This window comes from Bufo bufo, chromosome 10, assembly GCF_905171765.1.
Source record: "Bufo bufo chromosome 10, aBufBuf1.1, whole genome shotgun sequence".
Classification (NCBI taxonomy): Eukaryota; Metazoa; Chordata; class Amphibia; order Anura; family Bufonidae; genus Bufo; species Bufo bufo.
Genome location: NC_053398.1, coordinates 47164742 through 47173968, shown reverse-complemented (window position 1 = coordinate 47173968; position 9227 = coordinate 47164742). Strand labels below are relative to the sequence as shown.

Below are 9227 nucleotides of genomic sequence, written 5' to 3'. Positions count from 1 at the left end.
CCCCAACTCTCCTCACGTCACCATCCGGTGTGACTGGCTGTAGAGGCGACAGGTCACCCGGCCACCACACGTCGCCGCTAGGGCTAATCAATGGCTGCAGTGGCCACACGATTCAGGTTGAAATGAGGAGTCCCAGGACCTAAGGAGGAGCAATGGAGCCGGAACCTAGCGGCGGGGTTCAGGTAAGTATGATTACCACCTTGGATCTGGCCATGCTAGAGGGGCTGCAGAAAAGGTCCCCAGGGTGAACAACACATTTAGTCCGCATGCACACGACCGTGGTGTGTTTTGCGGTCCACAAAACACGGATGGCGGCCGTGTGCGTTCCGCGATTTGCCTTTACATATAACTTCCTATTCTTGTCTGCAGAGTGCAGACAAGAATAGGACAGGTTATATATTTTTTTGCGGGGCCACGGAACGGAGCAACGGATGCGGACAACACACTGAGTGCTGTCCGCATCTTTTGCGGCCCCATTAAAGTGAATGGGTCCGCATCAGAGCCGCCGGCGGCTCGGATACGGACCAAAACAACGGCCGTGTGCGAAATTTTGCAAAAACATGAAATTCATGGCTAGAAAAAAAAGTTGTGTGAATGGAGCCTTAGGCCTCCTGCATACGACCGTATGGCTTTCAGTATTTTGTGGTCTGTTTTTCACGGATCCCTTTTTCCAGTTTTTTTGTTTCAGTAGCGTTTCTGCTTCCGTTCCGTTTTGCCGTTCCATTTTGGATCCGTTTTTTGCGGATTGCAAACGGAAGCATACAATAATGTTTAAACAGTGAGTACATAAAAAAAATTGGGCTGCGCATAAAATTTTCAATAGATGGTTCCGCAAAAATGGAACGGATACATTCCATATGCATTCCGTTTTTTTTTGCGGACCCATTGACTTGAAAGGAGCCACATGTCCTATTATTGCCCGCAAATCACGTTATGTTCTGTTTGAACAGAACGCATATGGAGTACCTTTGTTTTTTTTTTTGCGGATCCATTGAAATGAATGGTTCCGTATACTGAACATAAACGAAAAAAAAAAAGGGTGGCCAAGGTAAAAAAAACAGCCGAGCATGCCGAGTTATATATATAAAGCAGAAATGCAGGACGTGTGAACTGCGCAGTAATGACAAGGAGCGGTAGGGTCATTCCAAGAGGCTGGTTAGCCGCTGTCACACGCACAGTGGCATTTATGCATTAGCGCAACGTGCGTTAGTCAGTGGCTCACCTGCGTCTGGACACAGAGTGATGCAGAAGGTCTCGAGTCCCAAGGCAGATTCTTCAAGAACAAATGTCACCGTCATCACAAAAAGATGTCTGCAATAATAGATAAAGATACTAATATGAGGTTATAATAAGCAAAACATTTTCTAATGATATTCTGATGGTACCTGCCACTGAGAAATTTTTTTAAATTATGAATATATAAGTGAACATGGAGAAAAAAGAGACTGGTTCTGTAAGCCCTTAAAGGGGGTAACCGAGATGCGCCGCAATCCCACTTGGCGGCCACTTCCAGGATCACGTGTCGTCCATTATTGGGCATGTGATCCCAACCTGGGGTTAGAACCTGCAGCGCAAGTGTGACCCAGGCTGGGATCACATGCCCAATAATGGATGGCACGTGATCGAAGGGCATCTCAGATAACCCCTTTAATGTACTTCATATTTATGGCCTTAAAATGAACCATTTTCATTACATAAACAAGTGCACGCGCCTTTGGTTGTACCAGTCGTGTCGGCCACTGGTCCCTTTCTCCAACCCAAGGCTGTCTTGACTTTTAACAGCAACTCCCCACAAAAAGGACAAAAAAATAAAAAATAAAAAGTTTATAAAGACAGGCTCTGCAGGGGCAGGGCTTAACTGAAAGGGGGCAGAGATTTATGTGAAAGGGGCAGGCCTAATATGTGCCATTTTATGCCAAAATTCTGCCATATAAATCCGTCTCGTCCAGCCTGAGCCTGTGATGAATCTGGTGCACGTCTAGACGGCATGGCTAACCTTACACCGTCTCTAGAATTAGTAAATCTGGGCCTATGTATCTAATAGAACAACATTTCAAACATAAGGTCATCAAGAAGCTATTCTCTATCCACTGGATAACTGTTAGATTAGTGGGGTCCAAGTGGTCAGACTCTCACCAGTCACGACAATGGGAGACCCATGACCCCCACTGAATGGAGCACTGGTTGAGCATGCACACCACATTCACCTCTATTGTCAGATATAGCTGAGCACTGTACTTGTCCATCACCGGCAGTCCAAAAGGTCATGCACATGCTCAGCCAGGGCTCCATTCAACTGGGGGCCACGGTTACCCCCATTGTTGTTTTTTTTCAAACACATTTTATTGGGTTTTTTTCTACTCTCAAAGAAAAGGGCACTACAGAAACACAGTTGTACCCAAAAGTAATTACATGTCAAGACAATGACAGTAAGGTTAATAAGAGTATTAATACAAAAAACAAATTCAAGAATCAAATATCGACATGTGTGGAGGTCCATCTCAACTTTGAGATAGCGTCATAGAGAATCACATCCATCAAGTACCGAAAAAGGCCATCACGGAAGACAGCGTCCCCCATCCCTTCAGCTGTGGGGGTGTCATACCTAGTAGGCTAAGGGTCCCAGATTCCCCTTCAGGTGCCCTGTCAGGTACCACTGAGTAAATTTAAAGATTTCCATCAGGGACTGGATCTTCCCCGCTGTTAATACCTTTACAATGAAGGTTCTCATGATCAGTGGATATCCCAGTGGTTGGAGCCCCACCAATCTGTCCGTTATCCCCAATTTAGCAGATAACTTCTTCTAACTGGAACACCCTATAAAGAGGGCCTGTGAGCGCCACCGACACGTCTGTCTTGGTAAAGAATTGTGCTTCCCATGAAGTAACAATTTTGGGGCATGTATTTTTCTTTTTTACAACTCTACATTTTATCATACATTTATAGAAGGAATGAGTATTTGACAACTGGATGTTACCAGGTGCGGGTGTGTCCCTGCCCAGTCCGTGCTGACTGTACCAGGCACCTCTTAAAGAAGGGGAATGGCCAAATGCTCAAAACCAACCTACATGGACACCTGTTGTATTTGCTGCAGATTTTCAGTGTTGATTCTGCACCGCAAACAAGTACAATGTACAGCGTGCGAACATGTCCTTAGAATTGTGCCGGAGGCTGTAGTCGTTGTCATGCTCTGCATGGCTCCTGCCCTCCGTGTCAGTAAAAGGTCAGGGTCCAGAGATTTGAACCCTTGGGCCAAAATATTGATGACCTATCAGGATTGGTCATTGATATCTGACCAGTGGAGGTCTGATTCCTGGCACCCCAGCCGATCAACTGCATGAAGAGACCGCGCGGAGAGACACCACGGTCATCAGTCACATGGCCTGGGCGCAGCTCAGTCTCATGCAAGTGAATGAGCTTGGACTGCAATACCAGTCATAGCCACTATACAATGTATGGCGCTGCACTTGGCGAGCTGTGAAGAGAATGCAGCCCTGCGTCCCTTTCATGGGGGTGCTGCCTGTCGGACCACCACCGACCTGATACAGATGACTTACCCGGAGGATACCCCTTTAACCCATGTTATGTGCAATTGTTTATCTTTTTGCATCATTTGCTTTTCCATGTAGGGTGTACATGTAGGTTGGTCAGCAATTTGCCTGTAGCTCGCACATGAAGTCCCCAGATGTCTGGATCGCTAAATTCTGTATTTTTTCCTCTGCGGTTTGTAGCATAGTCTTGTAGGAGCTTTGCAATTTTGGATGTGACTCCTGGATAGGAAGTACTTTATTATATAGGGGGTCATACACAGGGTAGAACCACGGCGGACGAATAAAAAGCAGGAAAAATCTCAGGCGAAGTCAAATCCGTAGCTGTCCGCCACTTCATATACATGTATTTTGGGGGTTATTAGCTGTAGATCTGCCACAGATTTCACTTTATGCTCTGAAAAGGGTAGACCAGAACTTGCGTGGTTAATTCCAGTATCGAGTTCCGGCAGAGGATCTCAATAACAGAATTATACGGATCAGTTTTGATCTTGCACATCAGGATTCATCCGTTCCGTTAGGATGCGGTTGTGTGAAATCAAAACGGGAAAAAAAAAATATATAATGGATCAGTCACAAAATACATTGAAAGTCAATGGGTGACTGAGCCACTTTTTTTTTTTTTTTTTTAGGAGCCTAAAAAAAAACGGATCCGTCACCATTGACTTACATTGTTTTCAGTGCCGGATCCATTTTTTCTGACTGGACACAAAACCGCAGCTGCCGGATCTCAATACCAGAAAACAACAACGCAAGTATAAATGTAGCCTATATTGTCGTGCTGGGGATTTATAAGCTGCATTCTGTGCGTGGACGACATTTTTGGATTCACACCTACATTATAGTCAGAGGGCTCCACCGGGTGCTGCTGGTATCAAGGACATGGCAGTTTGTGAACAGAGCCTAAAAGACTTGTAAGACTCTGCGGCATCATCTTCTTCCACAATGGAGTTTCACTGTAGTCTGTAACCTGATAGGTGAAGATATTCTGTCACGACCTTTGGTGGGCGCTGTGACACTTGGCCACGCTTGCTGTTGCCTGCAGCAATGTGTTGCTGTGTCTGCATGCGGGGGCAGTGTCACGGCCTTTGTGGTGTGTGCCGTGACATGGTTGCCTTGCATGTTGTTGCCTCCGGCAACGTGCATTTGTTATGGTGTTTTGGTGTGCACGGGGTTAAGGTGTGTTTGGTAGGTGTGACCTCAGGCCTCCTTATATGTTGGCGTGGTGGAGCCTGAGGACTATGTGTCAGCCTGTGGTACCTGTGCATGTGCTAAGGTGACACATACTCGGCCTTCCGGATCTCTGCTTCCATTGCCCACCCTTGCAGTTGGGATTCAATAAAATCTGATCATCAGCTTATCTGACCCGCTTATTTTTTAGTCCTTGTTGTGTCACAACAACATGACACGTAACTGTCGCCGACGAGATGGACCGGAAACTCACAGTCTAGCTGTTTGCTTAAACCCCTCCAGGAAAGCAAGCCCCATTAGGAGCACACACACACACCAGCAAACAAGGCCCACACCATACAACATACACCACAGGTGGGGGAAGGGTAAACAGAAGCAAGCAGGAGGGAAAGCAAGGGTAAACAATATAACAAATAACGGTGGCTCACACAGACATAATCACAACAGCCCAGGAGCAGAGCGACACACCAAGCTGACAACAAAAGACAAACTGACCTCAGGCTCCACCACGCCAACATATAAGGAGGCCTGAGGTCACACCCACCACACCTACCAAACACACCTTAACCCCGTGCACACCAAAAGCAGGGAAAACACCATAACAAATACACATTGCCGGAGGCAACAACATGCAAGGCAACCATGTCGCGGCACACACCACAAAGGCCGTGACAGATTCTATTTGCATTCACCGTATAACAACAATTCTGGAGCATCTACTCTTATGACTATGATGTGCCATCCCTCTATTATTCCTACTAGAAGTTATGAATGAATTGCTGGCAGTTTGCAATGGATGTTACCAGTTGGGGGGGTCCTTGCACAGTGTGACCCTGGCAGCACTGATTGGATAATTTCAGACTGTGACACCCCCTCAACTACTAACACCCACCTGGACCTTCAGTGAAAACTGCTATTAATTCATAACTTCTAGCAGGAATAATAAAGGAATGACCCAACATAGAGGAACAAGGGGAATGCAAATAGGTACCAAAACAGGCATATTGGGAGAGGTGACAAGTCCTCTTTAAAAGACCTTTGGGGGCAATTTTTTTTATAATTGCATTTTACTCATTTTGGGCTAAAAATCACCTATTCGAATGATCTTTATTAAACTTTTGCAGCAGTTTTTTTGTGCTACAGCAGGCATGCTCAACCTGCGGCCCTCCAGCTGTTGCAAAACTACAACTACCAGCATTCTCGGACAGCCTACAGCAGGGCATGGTGGGAGTTGTAGTTTTACAACAGCCGGAGGGCCGCAGGTTGAGCATCCCTGTGCTACAGGCTTACGTTTCTATTAGTAGACTGTCACTTTGTTACACTGAGCCCGGTCAGATGACGGCGGTATGAACTCCTGACGGCTCATAAACACTCATTATAGCTAAACTCTTATGAAATGGATTAGAATATGGCTTAAATGAATGTTTACGAGCTGTCAGGAATTCAGAGATAGGGGCTACAGAGCAAGCTATCACCTGACAGGACTCAGTGTAAGGCCTCATACACAAGAACAATGTCTGGGTCCGTGTCTCATCCGCTTTTTTTTTTACGGATCGCACACGGACCCATTAATTTCTATGGGTTTATAAAAAAAATGCGGACAGCACACGTATTCATTCTGCAAATCATAGAACATGTCCTATCTGTTTTGCAGACAATAGACCGATCTATTAGGAAAATGCGTAATGCACACAAGCCATATCCGTATTTTGCGGATCCGCGGTTTGGAACTCTAATATAAATCAACAGGGGTGGCTGACATCACACATGTTCATGCGGCGTCATGATCTCCCACCCTATACTTACTGCAATTGCGCTGAAGATATCGTATGCGGGGGTCCACTGCGACATATTGCCGCGTTTCATCCTACTGTGAGAAAACTGGATGTAGGGTTCACATTGAAGAACAGCCATTTAGTCATACCTGGTCCACACCCTAGGACAATATTGTGTTTTATTGGGCCAGACACTTTAATTGCTGCGAGTACCTGACTCCGGGGCTTAACCTACTGGGAAACTGCTTGAAATAGGACACTTTTATGGCACAAGCTGTAAAGGGAGTCAAAATCCAGACCTGGGAGGTTTACAGTGGTCCACATCTCATCGCCATTGACTTTGGTGGGCCACGCTCTGCGCCGGTAGTCGTGGTCCAATCAACTTCCATTGTCACAATGGAAGTTGATTGGACCACGACTACCGGCGCAGAGCGTGGCCCACCAAAGTCAATGGCGATGAGATGTGGACCACTGTAAACCTCCCAGGTCAGTACGGCCTCACGTGGTCTAGTACTGAGCACACACCAGGCCGTAAAGATCTTACATAAGTGGCATTATGTAATCCTACATCAGGGCCGGGCTATCCCTATGTGCGCTCCTCATATAGTCAATGGCACACAGCAGGGCTCTATGTGTATATATAGCCATTCCACCGCCAGATGATATCTGCATACGCCCCACATTCCTCTGACACGTACGCCAGGCAATCTATAGACATGGCAGAGCTCTGCTTCCAACTCATGTCTATAGGACTGGACTGAGAAACCAGTTAGTGTCAGCGCTGCCATCAAATCTAGTGATTCTCATTAATGCTTTATATTTGGGAAATGGGATTGTTAGTGTGTGTGTGTGTGTGTGTGTGTGTGTGTGTGTGTGTGTGTGTGTGTGTGTGTGTGTGTGTGAGAAGGCGCAGAACGCTGGAGGGTTTATTGTATTTTGCTTTCCTAATTAAATCAGGTACAAAAAATTAGCTTCAACTTGCTCCATAATTATGGCCTCCTATGGGTGAGCGGTGTGCTCTTTGTAACCCTTTGTACGTGATGCAATGGCTTCCTAGAAAGCAGAGGAGAGCAAGCACCTAGATAGATAGATATGGGGGCAGATAGATAGATATGGGGGCAGATAGATAGATATGGGGGCAGATAGATAGATAGATATGGGGGCAGATAGATAGATAGATGTGGGGGCAGATAGATAGATAGATGTGGGGGCAGATAGATAGATAGATGTGGGGGCAGATAGATAGATGTGGGGGCAGATAGAAGATGTGGGGGCAGATAGATAGATGTGGGGGCAGATAGATAGATAGATGTCAGACATGACTATGGAGCAGACATAAACTGTACCATGAGATAAAAGCCAATGGATGAGAATTAGCAGCACTCACCTCCTCGGTCCCTCCTGCACCGCACGCACTTCCATTACACCGCATGTCCATTCACATTATTACAGTAGAATTCAGCCTAAAACTTTCCCAGCCTGGGATGAATCAAACAGCCTGTAAGTTACAGCTGGACCAGCCCTGCCCACACCACCTGCCACCCGCAACAGCTTCATCCGCCCTTCTGAGTCTATAGCCAATCACATTCCAGCGTAGCTCCGACTTTCCCCGCCCGCTGCTGAAGCTTAACCAATGAGAGTAGAAGTAGGCGTGTCACCCTCGCTCGGTCTACGCCCAGCTTGCTGGTTGGGGTGCGGTGCGTTCAATTCTGCACGTCGTCCTTTAAGGAGTGTACCAACTGACACCCCACCCAGAGGTGGAACCTGCCGAGTCTCGATATACGTCGATTAAAGAATCTTCCACGTACGACTTTGACGTGCGCAGATACGGCTTGGTTTCACACAACCTTAGCCGCTGCGGCTTTTCAATGCCGCACAGAGTGCTTCCTCGTGTGTAATTGTGGGAGAGCTGGAAATAAAGTCCACCTTCAGCTTGGTGGGATTTTCCAAACCAGAGGTTAGGAATGTTTTGCCATGAGCACTGTGTCAATGCGCACGTACCCCAGTAGCTGCCTGACGACGGTGGGCGTGACTTTAGGGGAAGGGGTGGTGTCTTAAAGCAGCGGGAAACTAGAAAATAAATTCAAGCGTTGTGAGCGCTGATTATTGGCGTCGACCTCAATGTGTGTGGAAGAAGAAGTGTCTCTGTGAGGAAAACATTCGTCCTGACAGTGATAGAGATCCCGATAGTGGGAGAATAAAGGGGGACCCCAGCAGAGAGCGTCTGCTGCTGTGTATCAGTCCATGTGCAGCTAGCACCCCCTAGTGGTGGCCTCTTGCAGGCAGAATTATATCATTCAGGGACTATTCACACAATGGGATTTCCTCTGTATGTTATTAGTGTGCACTACAGACGTTACACAGACCAATGGCGGTGACTGAGGCTATGTCTCACACAATACAGACTGAGAGACAGCTGTCTACGACAGTCTCCATGTCTACCCTACAAGGATAGACTGCTGCCACGCCGTATTGCCACATACTGGGATGTATGAATAAGCCCTTAGGCCAGCGGTGGGCAACCTGCAGCACTCCAGCTGTTGTGAAACTACAATTCCCAGCATGCTTCATTTATTTGTATGAGTTTAGAGAAGAGCAGAGCAAGTATGCATGCTGGGAGTTGTAGTTTCCCAATAGCTGGTTACCCAACCCTGCCTTATAAGCGCTCATTCGGACGGCCGTATGCTGTCCGCAAAAATGCGGATCCGTTTTT

General features: G+C 46.8%; 1 long non-coding RNA gene across 2 annotated transcripts; it reads right to left on the bottom strand.

The window, feature by feature from the left end:
* Positions 1–996: 996 nt before the first annotated feature.
* On the bottom strand, positions 997–8033 carry LOC120981211. Of its 2 annotated transcripts, none has more exons than XR_005774645.1 (3): positions 7902–8033; positions 6546–6609; positions 997–1311 (listed from the first exon to the last, which is right to left on the bottom strand). It is a non-coding gene; the product is annotated as an uncharacterized LOC120981211 (long non-coding RNA). The 2 variants fall into 2 exon arrangements; XR_005774644.1 differs by having other exon boundaries at positions 6546–6606; positions 7902–8026.
* Positions 8034–9227: the final 1194 nt, after the last annotated feature.